This window comes from Rhodnius prolixus, unplaced genomic scaffold (genome assembly GCF_049639745.1).
Source record: "Rhodnius prolixus isolate KJV_2025 unplaced genomic scaffold, Rpr scaffold_2, whole genome shotgun sequence".
NCBI classification, from domain to species: domain Eukaryota; kingdom Metazoa; phylum Arthropoda; class Insecta; order Hemiptera; family Reduviidae; genus Rhodnius; species Rhodnius prolixus.
Window position 1 is genome coordinate 15,641,154 of NW_027411592.1, and position 24,770 is coordinate 15,665,923.

The following is a 24,770-nucleotide window of genomic DNA, read 5'->3' on the forward strand; positions in this document are numbered from 1 at the left end:
ATATTGGTATATATATTCTAATTGTACCTCCGCTATGTATCTGCCTATCTTCAGATGGTATTTTTTTGTTTAAAAGTTACATGAGTAATCACTTGTCAGAATATATTTACTGTACTTCTGAGTTTGTGTAATAAATTGGCCAAGTCGTTTGTTCCACTTACAAAGATGTACCTTCATAAAGTATATTAAAATTTACGAGGAAAACTACCAAGATAACTTTTTTTATTGTTAGATATTACTCATTTATATAAAATATGTATATACTGTTCGTACCCAGTGCAAAGTAATAAGAATTGCCATTATATGGTGTTGTATAATAATTTTTTTCCTCGATTTATTTGATTTTTAAATAATTAATTTATTGAGGGGGAAAAATTCATTTAGAAATTTATCGTCTAATACTGAAAAATGTTTAATCTTAGCTAAAGAAAATTTAATAAAAAAGTATCAATTGTACAAATGGTGGTATGTTAGATTTTTGTTGGACAGTTTTCAATTTTATATTCGTTATTTATCTGTGGATATTTTATTAAGTAAGTTGGGAAGCTCTTAGAAAAAGACAATCTTAAAATAGCGGATCTCCAGAGGGTAATGGACAGCACAAGTTATGACAAAATTGCACAACTAATCGAAGTTATTTACTGCATGCCTTCCATAGACCAAGATCTCCTTTCGAAAGATTTGTTTCTTTCTAAACGTTGCACGATTTATTGGAAGGAGATATCTGCTTTATGCAAATTGGCAATTTTTCTCTTCTCAAAATCGTTGACTCCGAGTAACTTCATCAGTTCAGTGCGCTAATTTCTCAAAAAAAATTCTACATTAGATTATATAAAAATTAATTATATTATAAATAAAATCTTAAATTTTCTACATCCCAGCATTCTATTCTTCTTTCAGTATCAAGGAATATAATTCATCCAATTACCTACATAATATTTTCTTCGTAAGTTTTTCATTTTGCAGTTATTTGGATTATTAATTGCTATAGAATTCTGTGAAGCAGCTTTGCAATCTGTCTGTCTAATGATACCAATCTTAATAAAATGCAGTAAAGTCTGTTGCAGACACTCCCTCGCAAGTTATGAACAGAAACTTAGATTGCAACAAATTCTTCCTTAGTTTGCGAAGCACTTCCTTACCACGGCGACATCAGGCATTTCATCAAAACACGCACAAGTTATTAAAAACCTATTAAATTCTCTTATAAATTTTTTAAGAGAATAGATACATTATTTTAAACAACTAAATTCTTTACATAACAAAAATTCCAACGAAAAATTATTAGCATACGAAACCACACATTGATATTTAATATATGTTTATTATTTTTATTTTATTAATATTTTGTAAAGTTGTAAGAAAACATCAAAAAAAAAAATAAATTTAATGATCTACAGTCTAATGAAATCCGGTGATAATTTTGTATACTTATTTAGGACACAGTTTGTACCGGGTTTTTTATTACTATGAGAAAACCGTTTCACAATTCTCTCTAATCATGTATACATTTCATCCGCCCAAACCTTATACACAGTTAATGATGTGGTGTTTCTATTGAAATTCAGCTGGTGGCTCCCTTTTGGAGGGGTTAAAGAGTGAACTTGTCTCGAATTTTGACGAATAGGCTGTGAATATTAAGTGCAGTGAAAGTTAGTTACTGAATCTGAAAGGAAGGGTTAATTTATGTAATTGTGTTTCTATTTTTATTGTTATGTTCAACAAGAATGTTTAATGTTTTCGATTTCCGGAAATAGAATTTTCTTTGAAGTCGAAACAATTTTTTTTTTTTCAGCTAAACAGTAATAATAATGAGTTGGAATTGACCACTTAATAAATATTTTTCTTCTCTATATAATATAATTCTCTAACTTTACACATGTTTAGACAACAAATTTCAATTGCAAAATTTTTTAAAGCTGCAACACCAATAGTTTTACTGATAGTAATAAAAAAAAAAAGTCATAAAAAATAACGGGCAAAATACTGCCTTTATGTAATGCCTGGTTTTTTTTTAAAGCTTGTGTTGAATCTTCATTTTCTTCGTAGAATTTCTTGCAGTTTGAATGCTGGCTTTCTTATGAAATGAACATGGCTGTTGTCTGTCTAGCCAAGTTAAATGCTATTGAGATTCAGCTGGTGGTTTCGTTTAGTAAGGGTTAAAGAATGAAATAACCACTAATCGGGCCCAAATCACCCTTACTGGGGCGACCTTTTTAAACTTTTACATTACCTAAATAGAAGGTGGTTTTCACAGATTTGCTAGTGAACACAGTTGCCGAATAGTCAACTATTGGTTGATTGGTTTTTAGAACAAACGTTCAGTTCAAAGTGATTTTATTACCTCCACCGTAACACCTAAAATCGTTTATGTAGAGAGCAGCCTGGGGCCAAATGTTCATTTCTGAAGGAAGTTTTCTGGATTAGTCTGGACCTATTCCTCGTTTCATTAAAAAAAAATTACAGTTCCTCACCTAGTTTGTAACACTGCAAGACCATCTTATCTGATGCAAAAATGTCCACATCTCTTCGGACATTGAATAGTGTCTGTTTTTACTGCACTATTCAATAGCCTTTATGTTCGTTGAAGAAATTAGGAATGTTAAACATTCTTGCGTATGTGAGTTTCACTGGTGGAACGTGGAATCTAATGTTAGATAAGATTTCGGAACAATCAACATCGTTATTTAGAAAACTCTGATTAATAACTCAGTCTCTATCCAATGACGATTACCCTGACGAACATTTAAGGAAGCGACAAATTTTTGTTTGCAGCTTTTCTATCCTCTTTATTCCATCTGGTTTGTACGTATTCCAAATAGGGCAGGTATATTCAAGTTTAGACTTGACAAGGCAGTAATGTATGGATTTCTGGGCATTGGGATTCTTAATATTTCTGCAATGTTTACCTTCTTACATACTTCATCAATGTGCTCTTCAAGTTGAGATACCTGATTCATGAGCATTCTTTAATACTTCAACTCTACTTAGGAGAGAATCTCTAAGTGTAAGAGCCAAGTAGGGTTTTTCATCTTTTTGAAGGTCATTCAGCCTTTTCTTTACATCTGATATCCTCCATCGATGATACTCTCAAAACAAGTTTAGAAACATTCCAAATACAATTTTTATTTTGGATTAAGAGAAAATGGCTCTAAAAGCTTACTGAAAGCACCCAATCCGGATGTTGGGCAATAATTATCTATTTAGTTTGATTACCTATTTTTTAGGAAATAGATTTACATGTTTCTTTTTTCAGCGAGTGGTTAAAAAATCAGCGGATGACATAGAGATGATCGACAGTTAACGTTGTAAAAGGGAGAAATGCCAGGCCCTTAATATTCATAGGCTAACCTCATCATTAACTTTTTCAGCTGAAACGTTGAATAATTCAAATAAAAGAAGAATGAGTAAGAATAAACTGGAGATAATATCCCGATCGAGTCGTTTGCAGCGAGAGTTTAAACTGACTGAAACATTTATATCGATGCAAATTAATGTGGTGTTGCAATACTACCTGCGGTGAGTACATCTTTTAAAACAATTAATAGTTTGAATTTTTCTTTAATTACTTATAAAAGACAGAAATTGACAACAAATTTTCAATTCTATTATTTTTTTATATATATATATATATTCCAGTTTTATAGAACAGATCTCAGACTCTTATCTAAAATGGAAGTCTTTTTAGAAAGGATAAAAATACAAAAGGCACATCAATAATAATATATTCCTTACAATAATAAAATAATGTAAACAAACTTGTAAATGAATGTTGTGTAACATAGTCTTTGTAAAGCACTGAACTTAAACCAACAACAAACTCTTAAATTTACTAACTAACTCTATTCAGTACAAACTTAGCCAGTACACCAGTTTGCATTAATGAATTCTGTTATGTAATAAAAATTGTGTAATAACCAACTTTTTTCTAAAATTATATCGAACTTTTTTAATTTTCAATTGTCTTATATTTATTGGGAATTTCTTTACTTCCATTCTCTCTTGGAGCCAGCTATATTTAGTGAAGGTAGAGTCATGCCGTCATTTTCCGCTTTCCTATTTTGTTTAACAGCATCGTTTTAATTACTAATTTTTTTTTTTCAATTTGAATATTGAAATTGCATGTGTGCAACATATTTTTCCCGTTTGTAAGTTTTTTAGTTTCAGTGCTAAGCCTAATTGGAAATCTAATGCTTAACTTCGTTGAGATAGTCTAAATGTCGTTAGCTAATGTTAACAATTTCATTAAAAGCTATAACATTACTGCTGTGTCAGATGAATAAATAAGTGATAAAAAAAAGGAGCTAAATATTATTTTAGTATAATTAGCGCTTCATAATTTAAAAAAAAAAAATGGAGAATTATTTCCTTAGATAAGTTATAATTCTCAAGTTTTACATAAGGAGGAGGATGCTTATCAACACTGCTCCATTTGAAGAAAAAAAATCAAATCAAAGTGAACTGTTCTGGTTTTTGATGGTGTTTCTTTCATAAAGGGACTACTTCTAGCTGTCTTTAAAAATATACTTAAAATCACTTCTTCGTCAGTAATCAGTAAACGAAGCACCACTTGTAAACCAGTAATGGTCTAAATCACTTGCCTGAAGAAATTCCGAAGAAGAAACTCAATTGACAGATTTACTGGCCCTTTGAATACGAATATAGCCACTGTAAGCACTACTGGCGGCAATGAATTGACTTCACCAATGTTTCTCTTTGCAGTCAGGACAGAAATCCATAATTCTTCAAACTTCCATTGTGGAGACCATTCACATCTCTAACTGTTCAACAGCTATAGGCACGCCACCTTCACTAAATTACCCAGCTACAATCGTTTGTGGAAAAATTTTAGGGGAAATTGGCCATTTCTCAATAAAAATTTATTACTCTCTTCTAATGAGACAATTTGGAATTGATAACTCTTACATTTTATTAATAAAACTAATAAAGATATAACTCAATTTATCATAATATTATTACTTTTCTATTACTAAACTAGTCTCAATTGTTTAGATAGCAGAATTTGAATATTATTTGGGTATGAAACAGAGAATCCATCACGAAAATATACTCTGTCAAACTGCTCGTATTAGGATTTAATAAGAATTATGTCAAGTTACTTGTTGCCAGAGACATGTCCAGGAATATGCATAAAAGATAACGAACAGTATTTCTGACTTTGTGACATATCAAAGTCTTGCTAATTATAAAGGGTTAGGAAGCTCTTCATTGTTAATTGAATCTTGTTCGATTTGCTTATTCATATTCACAAAGGGAAGATCGCCTGTGAGATTGTTGAGGTTAAATCTCAAACTTTTTCATCATCTTTATTTAACAACAAACGGAGCGTGAGAGGTTTGTGCACAAAGATCGTATTTATGTGAAACATAAGTTCATTTTTATGAAAAAGAAATTAATTTTTACAGTATGTAATGCTAAAATAATAACGATATTTGTAAGAATGTGGCTGTAATTAAAACAAAGTAGAAATTATATCGGCATAATAATTTTTAAGGAAATTTAAGGAATATGGAGTTCAGCTCAAATGTCTAAAAATAATTAAATCTTTACTTCCCAGAGTTAGTTACCGAGTATTTGGAAGTATTTTTTACTACCAGCTTCTCAAGTAGCGCGACTGGCTTGTTAATGTCGAGTACCAAGATTGTGACTGTAATTTCTTCTTCAGTTTGGATGTCCTCCTCCAGGATTTCGTTACTGAAAAGAAAAACCATCATTTGCCAATACTCGTTTAATTTTAAGTGGTTAGTGCGAGTTCCTAATTTCCACTAACGTCCCTTTTTGTTATACCCACTAAAAGGGAGATTCACAACATAATCCCTACTTGCTTTAGTTTCCCCTTTACCATCCTAACTTCTGCTAAGTTATATCCCCATATTTGAACAATATCCCAGTGATCTTTATAGTTGTTTAAGTAATACGATGTATAATCTTCCTAATGATGTTTTTTTTGAAAAGATGGCACATCTTCGGCTTAAGAACTATATTTTTGACAATTTTCTATTGAAACCGCTGGATATTCTATCCAAAGTATAACATTATACAGCAAACAGATTTTTTTTTACTTTTTCCTTTCCATTTTATTGTAAGTATTGATTGTAGCTTATATATAGCGTTTCATTATGCTGTGCAGAACATTATTTTGTACTTAATAGGTAAATGGATATTACAGGCAATATACTGTGGGGATTTATTTTATCTCACTGAACCAATTTTTCCAATAGTCTCTGAGAGCATGCTAATACTTTCTTTATTTAGTATGTTCTGCTCAAATAATATTTAAAATGATCGCATACATTAAATTCTATGTGGGTTGTCAGTAAAACATTTTATGTTTTTATTACTTAATTATTCCAACATTTTATTAATAAAAACTTTTTTTACAACAGTTTATCTGTTCTCTACTGGACTTAAATTCAAACCAAGAAAATCTCAGAAAAAAAAACAACTAGTTTTTAATCACTTATTGTTTGTTAGCCAGATAAGGCCATTATTTTTGTATTTGTTTTTTTATTCTTAGGGGACCAATGCCCCAGAATAAAGTCGTATTCGTTCACTTCTTGCAATTAAAGTGTCATACATAAGCACCTGTTTCAACTTGATGGAAGTTTCATTTGTTTAAAAATTACATACGTTTTAAAATACATTGTTGATTGGTTATTACCAATTTTTAGACGTTGTAAATGGTTCCTTTAGAATTATTGTTTAATTAAAGCGTTGTTAGAGAACCGTATGTTTTATAATAGTTTGTTACATTATTTATTTTTTATAGCTGAAAATGTAGTTGTTCTGCCCTTTGCCTTTGCTCATATTGCCTTGTGTTGAAAAACTGACTTTCGACAAAAAAACAACCCGTACAGGCTGATGGTTGATAAGGTTTTCACTGGAGACTGTGAAGACACAACCAATACCATTATTAGAGCACTTTTTGTAAAACTATCTTGGGTCTTTAAATGAAACTGTTTACTATTTAAAGATGTAGAATAGTGTTCAATGAACTTGCATTCTCAAAATACCTCCCGAAGAATGAACTGGCCAACTTTTCTTAAAAAATCCAACTGTCAAGCATTTCTACGGATTACTAGTAAAAATAGTCGACAAGAAATGGATTTATGACACAAATCCGACGGCATGGATCAATAAGTTCAGTTATTACCAGAGGACTTTTAATAAAAAGTCTTACTTTCTACATTTTCTGGGACTAAAAGATGATTCCTCTGGAGTGGTTTTTGATATTCTCTCCATCCTTTTCATGCCTATAATGAGAAAGACTGTTGGCCTAGCGCTTGGGATTTGATAGAGACATATTGAAGATGTTAACCAACCCAGAATGGTTTTTTATTCTTGTGTCGGAAGCATGCTTCTGTGATTGGAAACCATATTGCAGAAGGAATGTAAATTGACTTGAGGCGATCGATTCACGCTTCATTGACAATTTCGCAAGCAAGTAACCCTTCTTATAAATTAAATGTTAACAATTTTTAATCAAGAAGATTGACTTGTCAGTCTTGAAGATAATATTCAATTTGTTGCAAATAAGAATTCAATTCTAAAATCTAAAACAATAAAAATACAAGTTCGCATTCGTAAATTCAAATACAAATATATTTTATTCCATTTTCCATAAAACAAAAATTACTTCAATTAAAAAATAGTTTCCAATCCTCATATTTTCTGTAAAGCTAGTATGATTCAAGTTAATCATAAACTTGCCTTGACACTTTGGTTTTTAAAATTGATTAGTCAAATCTCGATTTATCCAATCAAAAATAATACAAATTTTTACTTTGTTCAGTTAACATCCTCAGTTAAATTTAATTATGTCTACTAACTATTGAAAAAAGCAAAAAGCTAAACTTTTCTTTTTTCGACAGAAAAGGTATTTTTTATTAAAAGAAAAATCAAAGTTTTATGCTACTGGTATGAATAACAATCAGTGAGAATTTTCTTCAGTGAAACAGAACTACCGTCAAACTGAATGCATGTGAAAGAGACAGCCCCAGGTAGCAATTATTTAGTGTTCGATGTACTGTACTGTTCCCCATGACATACCTGCCTAAATATCTCCATCTCGCTCAGAAATGTTTTAATCAAATTTCCTCGGGAAAATTTTATGAATAAATATTGATAAACTATTCATGCGCAATATGTGTACCAAATTTTTAGAAAATTGTAAGAGAGAAAATCTCAAAAAAATTAAATGTGACCAAAAAATGGCTGTTTTTTTTCCCAAAAGTTTATTTGCGGGGTCCGAAAGTGGCGCCTAGTCTAGATATCAATTTAGAATATATTTAAAGTATATAAATGATTAGAAAGTGGTTATAACTTATAACCAGCATAACCCATAAGAAATGCATTTTAATTATTAGACTTCCATAACTTAGGAATGTAATCTCTTTTTTGTCCATCGCTCCCTTTAAGGAAATATTATCGAATAAATATGTATTACTATAAATATATACATAAAATAAATACAGAAGTGTAAATGTATTATATATTTTAACCTTCTTAACTAATAAAGAAAGAGAAAAGTTAAGTGAGGAGGATTGGAATGCAGGGAAAAAGGAGAGGAAAAGCTTGCAGCTAGAGGAATTATTATCTTTAACTTCCTCTCAATACCACTATCCTAAAGAAAATCTGTTCCAAGTTAGGTGGAAATTGGTGCTATTCCTACAAGAAATTAACATACAAATAAACATAGATTATTTTTAACATTTTCTATATAAAAAGATATATTCTTTCATTTGTTTCGTAATTACAAAGTGTAGAACAGGAAAAATCAAAGATTTAAATAAAAACTGCAAAATAAATGTATTCTAAACTGGGATGTTTAAAGTAGGCATTTGACGTGGAAATGGGACAAGTGGAGATTAAGGGACAGTAGAAGTGGCTATCGATTTTGAAGAAGAGGACTAATACCACTGTACGAGAATGCAAGATAAAAATTCTGGTCTAATCACACACACAAACAGTTTTCTCTTACTTAAATTTACAAAATGAAATTCTCTAGAAACTCTCTTAAAATGTGCTCGAAAAAAACCCTAAAAAACTCGAAAATTTATGGAGCAAAAAAATAGAGACTTGTGCTTTGATTTCTTTACGATTTTAGAATTTCAGTATATTACTGTATTTTCATATTTAATAACTAACATATTAATATTAAAGTGGTAATGATGTCGCACTTTAAAAGAAGGGAAGATTAATCCCTCCTCTCCCTAAGATTGCCACAAAAAGGCATTTTGCAGCGTTTACACTTTACACTTTTGTTTGCTTTTTACTAACTTCATCGAAGTTTACCACTGCATGTGCGATTACAAATGTACTAATTGGATACCATAAAATGTGAGGAGTTACCATCCATTTGTGGCTGTCCTATGAATCAATTATTAACCTTCACGCCAAGTAAAAGGCCAGCGCCAACTTAGTGGACGGTTAGGGTTGTCGTCTGGAATTGTGGAAGATGGAAACTGGTCAATGAGAAGGCTGGAATGTGCTGAAAGGCGTAGTGCTTTCGTCTTGAAAGGTACTCTTAGATCAGAGTGAATGGTTTTGTTAGAGACTTAGTTATGGAGCATTTCATTTGTAATAGGACACAGAATTTTCAATAAGTAGTGTTGGATGCTGTGTTATTAGAAATATAATTTATAATCTTCATGTGTTAAATTGAGTTTGCGAAATTAAATGCAAATTTTTAGGTGCCGTTTTCAATTTAATTTCAAAAATATAAAAAAATGGATTTAGTAAAGCCGGGGTACTTCCGGTACCTGATTTTCGATGACATCGAATTGATGGACACAATGTAACACAGGATGATTTGTAAAAACAAATACTAGGTAAAGACTGAATGGAATAAAGATTTTCGAAAATGAAATTAAGCTTCAGAGGACCATATGATTTTATAATTAGCATTAATTAATATCTACCTAAGTGAACATCAATTCAAGCATGATAATAAGGTGATGCCACACGCCAAAAAATGAAAGGCGAATATTAATTTTATTTTTTACTGTTGAAAAAACTCTCCATATAGTTGAATCTTTTTTATAGATTGCCAGACTTACTTTGTTGCCAGAAACGGAAACGTATGTTGCTATTCATACCTTGTACGTAAGTTAATTCATTTATTTTTATCTCCATTCCCCTATTCAATGCAAAATTCATCACAATTTTATTTCCTAGTTTATCTTGTGATTTATTTTTACTTTCTGCCATTAGAATCGTGCAGAGTTTAGAATTTGAGTTTTCATAACAAATATTTGTTAAAAGATTCCCAAGTAGCAAAAAATGATATTTATAATCTGGCCTTGGTGTGATCGATATAAAATGAAAACGGATTGATTTACCCTGGTCGCTCTTCAAAACGAATAAATCTTTAACCTTTTACAGCCCACGACTTACCGGTTTGGCAAAAATTGGCTAACAGAATGCACATATGGGAATCTACTATAACTTTTATGTACAATGCAAAAGCACATGCTTTATTTCTTAAGTAATTCTTAAGGCAGTAGTAGTTCTGGTGGGTAATAATAGGGTTGTTTCGTCTCATCAGCTGTGTAATATTATATTGAATTAAATAAGAATGTAAAGTTTATTCCAAATTCGATTGTGCGGAACTGCCACTTTACTGAATAAATTTTGTGGATTTTAACGATATTTTTGCAAACATTATTCTATGTTTCTAGAAGACTGCTTCGTAAATCTTGATTAGAAAATCATTTGTATGTCTGCAAAGGTTTTCTTCTTGGTTCCAAGAGAAGACATGGATTTATTATTAAAAAAACTCATGACTTCCATTTCACATGTGTTACTAATGCTGTTATTCAAATTGTAAGCTGCAAGTTCCTGACCCTGTTCCAAATCTTTTTCTTTGAAATTTGTAGGTAGCTATTTTTTATCACTACGGCGTCAATAACAAAAATTGGTCAAACAATGCTTTCAGTTTAGTCGTTAGTTTTAAACAAAAATGTAGTTTAAGGATATATCGAAAACTGTACGAAAACTGTCGTATATGTAGAAAAGATGAAACATTTGATTCAACATTTTCTTTTGTTTCCTGCATATAAAGAAATTTCCTCCAGTCATTTAGTTTTAAATCACATGGGATTCTCTATTATGTTTACCTCGGTCTAGAAAACTAATAATAAATCAAAATCCAGGATAAACTTCACTTTTTCATAACAATTGAATAGTTTTATAGGTACGTATTGAGGTAAAACTCCCCCTAAAAATGAATCTCTCTTAATTCTCTAAGGATTCAGAATCCAATTTTAAAAATACAGAAAAGATTAAAAACTGCTCTCCACAAAAAACTGAATTTCATCACTGATTTTACTGTTCCATGTCGTTGCAAAATTTGATGGAACAGTTAATTGGTTTTATGAGAGCTCTTTTAGAGTTAATTGTACCAGAATACCTAACAATTTTCCTAATAAAAGCTTTAGCTTGATCTTTATTTATACAATATACTAAGTTTAAAGAGGCGTCACGGTAGTTAATATGTATTGTGGTACTGGGTTCGATTCCCGGTCTTAGGCCTTGGATTTATTTAATGGTTAATAAGAGAAATTTACAGTAATGTATGTTTGCTAGTCGCCTCCGTCCACTACACCTAAATGGTAGTTGGACGTTAAGCCCTGCCTGAAAAAATAGGCGATTACATTAATTTACTTACCTTACTTTTACTAAGTTTAAAGAAAACCGCTATCTTTTATAAGCAAATCATGACAATAATGTCACAATGGCGTTTGTAGGATTTCAGCTGCGGAAGCTTTTGTGCGCTGACGATGAATTCTAGTGCGATTACATACATAAGGTTTACTAAAATTTTTCGTTTCGTGTCATTGTTTACAACCCCCAGCAACATAAATAGTTTTGTTTAATAATTCTAGAAAATTCTAAAGTTTATTTCCCGGTAAACATATCTTGGAAAATTTGATCTTCCTCTAAAGAAAGAAAAATTGCAGATAATTTTCTTGACTTAATTTGTCTAACCTAAAATAATATTAAAATAAAATTATTTCTAATAGCATGTTTTTAAATAGTTTATTTTTAGTGTAAAATCAACAACGTTCAATTGAATCGCTGTACGAAATATTTGTAAAGAAGGAGACACATCAAATAGCGAAGAACGTCTGGCACAAATAGACCTCCGCTTGTCTTTGTCAACGTTGAAGATTGATGGACAGCCTGTCTATACAGTTTTCTTACTAACCCTTTATATCAGCTGTCCTGTAAGCTTATGCTTTACCAATTTTTCTTATCGTCTATTACTGTTCACTGATATTTAACTTTCTTTCCTAAAGATAACCTTTTAAATCTAAAGTAATTTTTTACCTTGCATATTCTACTTCTTTCGTTTAAATGTCAAAAATAAATAAATAATAATATAGTGTATGTTATTAGCTAATAACAGCTCAGTAGAACCATTTCCAAACATTTTCACGTCATTATAATTGGTACCCATACTTTTAAGTGCGTCACACCCAAATAATTTGTTATTATTTAACACGCCGGCAATGTAGTAAGACTTTTTTTATTTGGTACCGCCAGGGCATTTTTTTAATATAATTAAAGTGCAGGGAATAAGTAAATCGAAAGAAAGGGGTGAGCAACTGTTTCCGAATATATGAAGTAATTTGCCTAGATCTAGGCATTGCAGACTCTAAAAAAAGAGATCATTACAATTTTTCCATTTGCACAGTGCGCATTAACTCCTAAATCTGAGCCAAGTAATGTGTGAGCTCTCTGGAAACTGCAAAAAGTACCTCCTAATTGCTAGAAATACGAATCTTTTTAAATAAATTTCAAAATGTAAACATTATTCCACAATTTGCAACTGAGGCTTTCTCTCGAATGGATAAACAACAGTTTCATTTTTAAATAAACTTCTAAATACTTATTGCTTTTCAATTGGCTTAATCCTCACTGCGCACGTTTTTAGCCAATTCTCTGGAATTTACGATATCTTTTTGTTCATGAAGGACGGAAAATATGCGCTGTATATACAAAATATCCAAATAATACAAATGCGTGTCATCCTTTTGCCGAAACGGTGCTAATATTTTCTAAAATTTTGTTTTTGAAATATTAATTGAAAGCTATAACCACACTACAAACTTAGAGCAAGTAGAAGTGGTGAACATGAATTTAAATGCCATTTACACATTTAGTTTAATTAATTTAATTTTTATTTGTAATTTTGCAGGGCCTTGTATTGTATAAATAGTTAAGATATGGCATTTTTCGAAAAATTCATTAATTTGAAAGTGTAAAATACACATTACATAAGTGACCTGCTTAATTTGTTCATCTTAACGCCGTAAAAATATCAAATCTTTCTTTTACATACTTCTTTTAGGGCGGAGCGAGGAGTTGACGATACTGAGTTTTCGCACTTAAAGTTGTTCGAAATCGGAGCAACGATCTATGCACCTAAAAGAACAAACAAATATATTTACATTCCTTTCTATTTTTTATTCATTGATATAATATGAATGAATAGACCAAATTATTTTTTTTATATTATCTTAATTCTGTTGTATTAAAGTCCATATTTTGCAAAATTGGTTTTTTGTTCTATTATGTATGAATGTTTCTTTTTTAATTACATTCTATTAAGTAAATTTAAATATGTTAATTAAGGCGATGTTGTTTACTAGCGTGCGGCGCTTCATTCCATTCTCGTCGCCTCTTATTGTTTATTAAAACTACATGAGAAAGTTCTCTCGCCTTCTCATGCCAACGCTGTGTTGAATGTTGTTAACGCTATGTTCAAATGGTTTTTGTATCATTAAATGCTATCACCGAGTAATTCCTACTTCCCACTAATTAGTATATTTCTACTAAATAATAATTTTTGTTTGTTTATTTATTACTTTTAATAAGAAATTCAAAACAGTTTCTTTTTAAAATAAACAAATTATTCATGACTCACAATACTGCAACGGTTTCTGATTTAAAAAACTAAAAATAGTGCAAAATTAAAAGAGAAAAAATATTGTTCAAACGAGCGATGCACACAGGCAGCTTCAAGAATATATTTAAAGTTACCCAGGAAGAGGCTATAAAATCAAATCCATTGCTCTGTTGTGGTTCCCACATGTTGCACGGTCGAAGAAATTATGTAATGAATGTTAAATCTATGTTTAGCTCTTCGGGTCTCCAGTGTTAAGTGGTGCGCAGCGTCTTTTGGGGCTATCAGTGTCAGTGCCCTTCTTCTATTTCGTCCCTTCATTAATGCATACTAAATTAGAATATTGAATATTATTACTCTATTTCTTAATGAATGCTAAAACTAACTGTTTCAAAGTTCCTTTTTGGGTTATTCAAAGAATTTGTTCTTTTGTTGAACTTTCAATCTTTGAAAGAAGACCCTCTTCTTTCTTTTTCTTTTTTTTTTTTTAAAAAAAAGCTTTTTTTTTATAAGAAACAAAACTTAAGCTTAGTTTTTGGAAAACTTCAGGGCCTATTTGAATTGTGTCTGTTTTAGATATCAGTATAATACTTCTTTTATCGAAAATGTGCAGTGAAAATATCCACCCTCGTAAGTTTGCCCTTTCGGTTGCGTCAATAGTTAATATTGTACCACGCTTTTCTGTCCGTTAACAATATCATATCTATTTATTTATAACATTTGGTCAAATTTAGAGCTTTTGCAGTTCCTAGGTTACTGTCTATTAGAGAGCTTAAAATGGAGCAGTGTAAAGTTGACCGATTTGATACTGATTGCTGCCAGGAGATAGCATAAGTGGCACTAAAATGTCAACTTATATCGGGTGCATCACAGTATTTTTGCAATTACATCCCGCCTTTCATAAGTAACGTTACCACGCCACTTTACTGGCTTTTTTTGTTGCAGATTTAATGATTTTATTTTTTTAATATCTAAACTTTCTTAATACCAAAGAGAATCTTAAAAATATATATCTAAATATTCGTATTTGGCAGAATTATTGTCAATAATAATAATTAACTAATAATTTCTGTAAGAGAAAGTCTTGCGAGTGATTCGCATCTAAGAAAGTATTGAAATCTTATATGTTGAATAATGAACACTGTGACCTTTACCATCAGAAACTAAGATATCTGTTTTTAATCTTTTCCAATAGAAAAACATATTAGTAAAGAAGAAAGTAGGCATGATTAAGTAGATATAATAATCAGTATTGCAGTTAGGATTAAAGCATAGTATGTACTTAATAAAAAATATTGGTAAAAAATACGGATTTACTTTGCTCCAGTTATGAAATGTCAAAAAGAACTTTTCGCAGTGTGAATTACTTCTCCATTAATCAAAATTTTGATTTTCCTATGAATGATCATTGCTTATCTCTAGTTTGACCTTAGAAAATAGAAGGTAATAAAGTTAAGTGTGATGTTTAAGTAGAGAAAAACTCTTGCAAAGAAGTTAGGTACACCTGACAATAATACAGCCGGTTAGAAAGAAAAGTTACTGACCGCATATCACAACAGAAAACAACTTGCTAACGCTGTAAAAACGCGAAACTTATAATAAATCTTATTCCCAAGTTTTCCATCTTTCTTCTTCGCTTACATTTATTGATGAAGTTCAAACTTGATAACGATCATAGAGCAAACTTGTTCAAAACTTTCACAAATCTAACGAAATATGTTTATAATAATTTTTCTATTTAATTTTATAAAAATGCTATTAAACGAATTATTAAATATTTCAGTCAACATTACTATTATACTATAATAATAGGTCAATTATGGATCCTAATTCCAAAGATCTATGACTTTTCTTTGAAATATTTTGTCGCGAATTTTTTTTTAGTTTTCTCGGGAAAGTCAATCTCATTTATTAGGAAGAGTATTAATCTAGGAAAATATTTTTTCAGCGCTCGAAGGCAATTCAAATATTTAAGCACTGTTGTTGCTAAAACAAATGAGATAGACGAGACGATAGCAAGGTCCAAAGCTATGTTATCATGGCCAGTAACCAAGAAAAGATTGCCAAGATTGTTAGTGAGACGTAAATACTAGCCAAGGAAAATGTAATAAGGATTATAAAAAATAAGGAAAAGTAAAGAAGGAATTAACAACCAGAGAAAATAACATATGTACGATTTACAAAAAGGATGAGATGATTAGAACTTTTGGAAGGATGGCTGAATCAAGGACCCTTGGCAAGTTTTGGTGTCAAATGCCCGTAATTGAAGCTGTAGCTAAACGACATGGAGGTAGACCTGAGTTGCTTGGGCTAAGAAGATTGAGACTGCGTGCTTTGGATAGGAACAAGTGCCGAGATAGAAGAGGCCATAGACAAGGTCCTTAATGTACCGTAAAGCCCTTCAGTAACAGTAAGTGAATCATTTTAGAGTTCTAAGTCTGGAGAAAATAAATCAAAGTGATTATAGCCGGTGGTTGTTAAAATGTCAACAAATCTTCAACCACTTTTCATTTAACTTAGAATACCAAATTTATCAATTTATGAGTGAATCTATTTTATTCCTCTTTGAGACAATATCCCCATTTTATCAGTTTTGAAAAAAAAATCTTAAATTTTGTTTCATTGATATTTTTGAAATAGTTATTGTTAGCATGATAAATGAGTTTTTACATTTTTTTTTTTTTTTTTAAATAAACCCCTTCAGGATGAGATGGAAGCATTAAAAGACCGTTACAGCAAGAGCAGCACAACACTATTAGATTACCTGAGATCTAACAGATTGCTCAGGATCCGCTGGGTGAGTTAACTCCTGAGATGGTATTAATTATCTTTGAAAGCCTTCCCCGACTTGTAGGGCAGTGAGAAGACTAATGTACACCCAGAAAAGGATGCAGCGTCTTTAGAAATGCCAAGTTTCGTCCTTACCATCTCTCGGGTCGGGAATCCATATTTCTCCAGTTTCCTCTTTGTGTTCCTTACCGCCTTAATTAAATAAAATTAACTTATTTATTTATCTTCTGTTTCATTAAAATAATGCTTCTATAATTTTAGAGTATCGCTGTAATTATTTAGCTTTTTAATATATATCACGAGTATTTGTTTAGCGCAAAGATATATCCTCTTTTATATTATTCAACCTAAATCTTTTTTTTTTCCAACTCTTTCTACTCTCTCCCCTGGTTTAAGCGATTTTGTTTTAATGTCTATTATAAACAATTGTAGTAAGACATAAAATCCACTTAAACACTTTAAAAAAAATTAAAATTATAGCTTTAATTAGTATTGAAAATATCTCTTATCTTACAATTTATTTGTCTTCAAAGTAAAATATCAAAGATTAGCTACATTGATAACATAAGCATGAATGAGTGAAATCCGCTTACTAGACTAAAAAAAATGTGACTGTGTTCTAGATCACTGTATTGCACTGGAATGACGATCTAAACTTTACTATAAAGAATTGTTGCTAACCACTAAGCTTTCCAATTTATATCTTTGGATACTATTTGGGTTTTATCCGTGGAGCGTAATTATTTTATCCCTGACTGGTTTCGGGCTTTCGTCCATCGTTAGAGGTAGATTAATCTGTTTAATTAATAAATAGAGATTTTGACTTCACTTACGTCACGGTCTCGCTCTACCCTTGCTGTCTGTTATAGCTTGTACACAGTTAATCTTTGCAATAGATGTTATAAAATACTGTAATTCCATTTTCTTTTCACACCGCACCTAATTTCATTTGCCTGCCATCCAAGGCAGTGCCCAATTTTGGCAAAAAAAGTCCGTCTTCTTGTGATTCTTAATGGAAAAAAATAACTGAGTGAATGTTTAGTGGCTTTCAACAAGGCTCCAAACAATGACCTCACTTCATTCAATGTTTCTGGCGCCAAGTTGTACTTCCCAATGGTCAATTTCTGATTAAAGAAAAAAAATCTAGCATTCAAAGATACAAGATAAAAAAACAAATGAAACATTATGAAGAAGTGTAACTGTTACATTTATTTAAAAGAGACCACATACAATATTCATTTTAAGCAGCAAAACGGTAAATCTGTAACTAGGACAATTTTATTTCTTTTCATTGTACTAAGTTGTTATTCTGTAATATTTCTAGTATTTATTGTTGCTAACTACAAATGAAAAATTTGTTTTTTTTTTTGAAAAATAAAAGTTATAATTGTTGAAATTTTTCAATTCGTTTTCTGTCTTTACTCCAATTAATGTTCATAAATTACTAACCTTAGTAGATCTAGCTTTTTACGTTATTTCTATCTTATGTTCGCACTCTTTCTTTTAATAATATTTTTCAGGATAAAACTTGTCCTCCATAAATTGTAATTTTGAAAACAATTTTGTCTTACTTTTCCTTTTGTTAAATAAAATTAATTACTAAAATATTAAGAAAAAGGAAGGGCATGAGAGACCAGAGAATTTCAATAACTGAAAAAGTATTTGGGAATTCACTAAGCCAATTCGAACAATGTCGTATTCAGGTAGCCTAGGTTGTAGCATTAGATTGAGGCATAAAGACGAACCAGGATGTTAAGAGACAGACAGCTTGATAATGAAGAATACTTCTGGAATTTACTCCGATGGAATGACGAATCATTCTAAGGATTTTCTAGTGGGTGATCATCTCCTTTCGAAAAAGACGTCCTCAAAAGTCTTTGAGGTATTTGATGCAAAACAACTTACGGATCTTTGAGATGTACCAAACAAAGGAACGAACAATTGGAGGAGTGGTGGTAAGAACTGTTTCAAGAGCTTCCTGAATATCTCATTATACATTCACAGACCTATCTCCCTGGCAAGACATCCTTCCGAAATATAATCAGGAAGATAGAACCTCTTTTCCATGGGGAATGCGAATAAGCGATTCCTTTGATATACCGAATTATGGAATTGCTCCTCTCCCAGTTTCTGAGCCCTGGTGATCTTGAATGTCAATTGTTTTGGGAACTGAGAGCATCCTATTTTTAGGTCCGAGCTTCTCCTAGAACTTAACGATTGAGAGCTTTTGCTTTATTGCTCATTTAGGCATGTTTTTCAATTAACTCTGCAAATCTCTCTCAAAGATTAATAAGTTGTCAGTTGTCAAAGAAGCTTTTAGAATTTAAATTTCTCAATTTGATCAATTACTTTAGATGCAGAACCCTTAAGATCTTCAAAGATATTGCCAGATTTCCTGACGAGCTTTAATGTTTTAAGATAATTAAAGGAAATTTGGAATGAAGCAGAATTAAACCGAATTTGAATCTTTCATTACTTTTTTTTAGTTTTTCATTCTTTTTAAGTTCATATAAACAATGTTTATAAGGGTCCATTTTATTTAAAGTTTAAATATTTTCTAGTGAATTATAAAAAATTGGTAATAAGTTAGTTTTACACAATTTCAAATTTTTGTTTTGCTAATTGGCATGAATATAGACCACAGTCTAGGCCAAGGTAATTTCACTCATTTAAAAAATTTAATTACTACAGTGTTATTTATGACTGAGGTAATTATATTTCAGGGCACACTGATAGAAATTTGGCAAATATTGTTAAGATACAAACCTAGTTCCATCTGACATCTCATAAAGAGGCTCGAGACAAACAATGGGCTGCTTGTATATATTTATTTTAAAATAAGATATGTTCCTAATTCCATGTGATATGTAAGATTATATAATCACAATCTTTATTTCGTTATCAAGACTTTCTTTTCCATACAAGATAATGTTTGGCACTTTTTGTGTTATATTTAATTTCAATTTAAAGCAAACATGAGGAATGTAAATACATTCCTGACTTCTTGAAAAAAATTTAGTAGCACTGTGGCATAGTAAGCGATCACAGGTCTCGGATCCTGGTACTCTACTCTTAGATTATTACTCACTCTACTGAGTCTCTACACTGTCTGTTAATAGTCCGTGTAGTCAGTAACGAGAGAACATCTATAGAAGACGGTAGTGTCTTAAAATGACACCAGGTGCTGATAATCTTCGTTGTCGAGGCGCCTTAAGTGTCAAATAATAATTCATTCTATATAACTTGTATTTTGATTTTCGCTTTGACCTAAATATTTAATTTTTATGTACGGGTTGTTCAACAATAGTTTCCAATTATTTTTCGAAGTTAATTTTCAATGAAACATCAACATCCCACCAAAAACAGTAATAACACTCATTCATTTTTTCCCTTGAAATGCGTTACAGTTTTTATTTTGTCGGATCCATAATCCTAAGAACTTAAGTTTAAATTCTTAAATTACGGATTTCAAAATATGGAAAATTTGCTTCTGTCTTCTTTCAAGCACCGTTGCTTAGCACTTCACATGGATGGTCCAAATAACAGTAAAACGGAGAAACTTTTTGCAAGTTTACGCTTTTACAATGACCAACTGTTTTTTTTTTTGAAATTTGTTTTCATTTTTTATTCCATTGCAAAACTTTATTACTTTAAACTTTTAGTGAAAGATCTGCGATCTTTTAGATTGTCGTCGAATTTTACATTTACCGGAAATACAGCTTTTTATCTTAGTCACCACCCTTTAAAATAGTGGATCATATGGTGTTTTTTTTTCTAATATATGTAGAAATTTGGATTTTTGTTGCAATAAAAATAATTCCAGAGTCTTGTGTCTATTTAACTGTTTTGAAGTGGCCATGTTCCTTCCAACTAGTATCCTAACCGTTCTTTCCCGAATTCATTATTAGAAGGTCGTCCGTAAAAGAGCCGACCTCTGGTTATTCGAAATAGCCTAGTGATTTCTACACACCTTACCTCTTTATCGATGATTTACTTATATATATTTGTTAACATTGATATCTAGGAAGCCATTTAAATGTTTTAGATCGTGGCGTGACGTGATTACCATGACCATCCCTTCCAAATCTTCCACCAACTACTTACTTTAAAATAAGTTTTTCAACCCTCCTTACAAACTAGAGATTTTTTAGAAAATCTTAGTAGAAACTTGCGATAATAACGAAATTGATTTAAATCTATTCACATAAACTGTCACCATTGAGCCAAGGCTATAAGGTCCATTAAAAAAGATTTTTTTTTTATGCATACTCTACCCTAGAAATCTTTTGCTCTTCTATAAATAATTCATGTGCTAAATGGCTCTTAGAAATTTAAATATTAAGGGGACTGCAGATAGTGCTGTCACTTTCAGCTTACATAAAACATTACAGAAAAAGACATATGTTTACACGTTCAAGAGTCTTACAGGTTATAAAGTTCCTGATTTCTTATCTCTCGTCAGAAAACTTATGTCCAAAATATGGCTTGAATCATTCCCATAACTTTACTTTCGCTTGAAGCAAGCATTAGAATTAGAATTTATCCAGTTCGTTCAGACTTGGAATCATCTACTTTTTTTTTTTAACTACCGTCCCTATTTTTACTGTTTCTGTTAACAGGGTAACAGAAGTTTTTCCGGATATAGTCAAGGATCTCATAGTAGAGGATATTTAGATGTTTGCTTAATTATAATACAGTTATTGGCTGGCACTAAAACAGTAGAAGGCAAGTACCAAGCAATGTGAGGTTACAGGCAATATGATTGCAACATGGAACTAATTCTATTTGTCAGATTTTCTGTGTTATCCAACGCTATCTATAATTATTTTTGCGCTTTCCAACATTTTTGAGATTTCTAAAATTTAGGGTTATATCAACATCGAAAAAACTTAAAAATGCTAAGTATATTCAAGTTCATCTCTTGAAATGAAATTATCTCTCCTTGTCCGATTTAAGTTCATAATATATAATAATATAATAATAATTTATTTATTTTGTTTTGAGGAATTCCTCATACAAATGGAGTTGAGTGACAAAACAGAATACATTTCTTGAAAAATAAATACAAAATAAAAAATATATATATATATATATATAAATTTATAATATAATAAAATATATTATATGCTCTTTAAAACAAAGTAAAATAATAATAGAAATAAATTTATCTTTTTCAAATTTCAATTAAAATAATAAAATTCAATTGAGATTTTGCTTATGTAAAAATAAAAAAAATGATAATACAAAAAATTTTTGGATTAAAAAATTTAGAATTTAATAGATAGGCCTGACATTACAAAGAAATAAACATTATCCATTTTGTCCGCATTATCAATAAACAGTAAATTAGAAACATTTTCATCCAAACTTACATTACTATCTATGTAGCTAGTGAGGAATCTATTTCTAATAATGGCGAGTGGGGCACAAGAGAGCAAGAAATGACGAATATCATCCGGCGAGCGTTCGTCACAAAGGTTGCAACGTTGTTCACCATCAAATATATAAAGCTTTCCTTTACAGAGCAGTCTGTAGAAATTAAATTTGGCGACTCTTATCTGGCTAATTACTTTTTGTTTTGAAATATTAGTTCTAAATTTTAGATAAGGCTCTCCAAATCCTAAATTGCTTATTTTTCTGTAGGATGGACTGAAATTTGAATTCATAACAGAATTTATATCTATGGATACCTTGTGGTTTCTAATTTTTTCAACTATGTTTGAAATTTCGCGATGGACTAAATTAGGGTCTGAAATATTAAGAACATAGTTAGCACCAATTGTAAATAGTTTATTTTTTAATTGCGAAAACCAGTTGAATCTTATGTCATTGTTGCAGAGATTATCCAAGTACTTTAACTTTTCCAAACATATTCTAGGGAGTCGCTCATTACTCATATTTAAAATCTTCGCCCACCAGCTAATCATTCTTTTAAGAACCTCCACCTCGACGGAAGTTCATTAAAATGGCTCAAATCTTTTAATGTTATTCATGAGGTGATATGTGACGTTCCCTAGAATTATATTTTTATATACTTCTATATAAAATTCTCATTGCAATGGAACATTGTTTTCTAATTAATAAAGAATTAAAAAGTCTTTACAACTGATAAGTGTAAACTGTGAGTGTTGCGTTGAGGCACGAGCAATTCTGCCAAAAAATTTAAATAACTGTTGTTAATATTTCTATAAAAACTGTAGCTTTATACTTACATAGGCAAGTATGTTTACTTTACAGAATAATGACGGGGTAGTTTTTCACAAATTTAAAAGTGGATTTCGTTCAACTTAAAATTCTATCAAAATTTTAAATATTTCTTGGAGAAGCATTCCTGAGATCTCGGCGTTCATCGTTATCTTAGAAAAAAAAATCCTCAACATTCGCACAAATAGTTGATATGTATCACATCTTCGTTTTGCGTACGCTTCGACAAACTCCACGAATCAAACCATATGCATTCACATATTTGTATATAACTTACTTACGCCTTTAATTTAAATCTAATGCCTTAAATATACTTTATATTGTATAGCGGTCAGAATAATTTCTTGTAAACATCGGAGGATGAATAGTTACTTAATGATGTAATGTTGTTTAAAGCGCTGAGAATGCCTTTTACGTCAAACAATAATACCACATACATTTTCGTATTGTAAACTTCTATGTTCAAACATTGGTACGAGTATTACCTACCCAACAGATATTTCAGGTCACTGTGGATTTGGTTTCAGTTCTCTTATCTCCAACTTCAAACTACAACATACATTAGATCATTCAGTGATGTTTAGCTTACTGTAGAAGAATTTTAGTGAATATTCTGTGTATTTCAAAAGATCGCCTTGGACTGAAGGTACATATTCTTGTACCCACCGATGCTTCTGTTGAATCGAACGTGCTCATTACTGAATATGCTTTGGAAATAATTGTTTTATTGAATTTTTCCTGGCTGAAAAATATTAAAGTAATTTTTTACTTGCATATTTCAATATTTTATCTCTCAACTATCTTACATGTTTTTTGTCTTATTTAAAGAAGCCATCTGCTGTTTTTTTATACCTCAGGTTACCTAATTTGCTAAATAATTATTTGACAATTACAATTAATTTTGATAATTCATTAAACTCAAAGACCTTTGGAGTTAGATTATTATGCTGGCTGGGTAACCATGGTTGCTAATAAAATCATACGGTCAGACGATTCAAGAAAGTTTAATGTGGGTACGATATTGTTCTAACTACATTTCCTAGCTCCTGGTACTGAATGTTTCAAAATCTCAGGAATGTAATTGTATTCTAAGTAACTAGAGAATAACCTGAAATTAATGTAGTAAATTAAAGTTTTCATTAAATCTTTTTCTTTATTAGGACTGACAAAAATCTAAATTACTAACTCTTTTTTTTGCAATTATTACAAATTCAAATTTTTAAGTTTTCTTAACGATGAAATGGATGAATTAATTTGGTAATGATATTTTATTACAAACCTAATACTGATCATATTCCGCGTTTTTTGCAGATACCATTCCAACTTAAAATCTCTTAATTTTCTGAACTAGTAAGTTAATTATTGCATTCACTTTGTTTATTGTACAATCAATAAAACATAACTGATTTTCATAAATGTGATGATTTTGTTTTATTATTAAATTTTCCAGTAAATAATTTTTAGAAATATTTTTCCAAAAAATAAATCCCAGTTTAAGCAATAACATTTTATTAAAACAATTAGCGCAAAAACCTTCAAAATCCATGAATTACAAAGATATTTTTCATATCGTAATTGCCGGGACTTTCAGTTGGCGTAGGTATATAAAAAGAACAATAATAATAATTATTTTATACATTAGTATTAGTATTATAAAGGTAATGTGTCAATTTTATGAACTTGATAAAGAAACTACTCCACCACATTCCGATAGCTGCCTGGATTTTGTATAAAAATGCACAGATACTAAATGTGAAATTTAATTGTTTTTGGGTTCTACGTTCTAATAAAAGACTTTTTCCGACAATCGAGAACCTAAAAACTGCGATACCATCTTTTAAAAGAT

At 30.7% G+C, this 24,770-nt stretch overlaps 1 protein-coding gene and 1 long non-coding RNA gene across 2 annotated transcripts in view; both read left to right on the forward strand.

Moving 5' to 3' along the window:
- Window positions 1-24,770, forward strand: part of stg1 (stargazin-like protein) — a 338,187-nt gene that overhangs the window by 7,657 nt on the left and 305,760 nt on the right. The window lies entirely within an intron of this gene.
- On the forward strand, window positions 13,290-18,116 carry LOC141448610 (uncharacterized). Its single transcript, XR_012455165.1, has 2 exons — window positions 13,290-16,340; window positions 16,635-18,116. It is a non-coding gene; the product is annotated as an uncharacterized lncRNA (long non-coding RNA).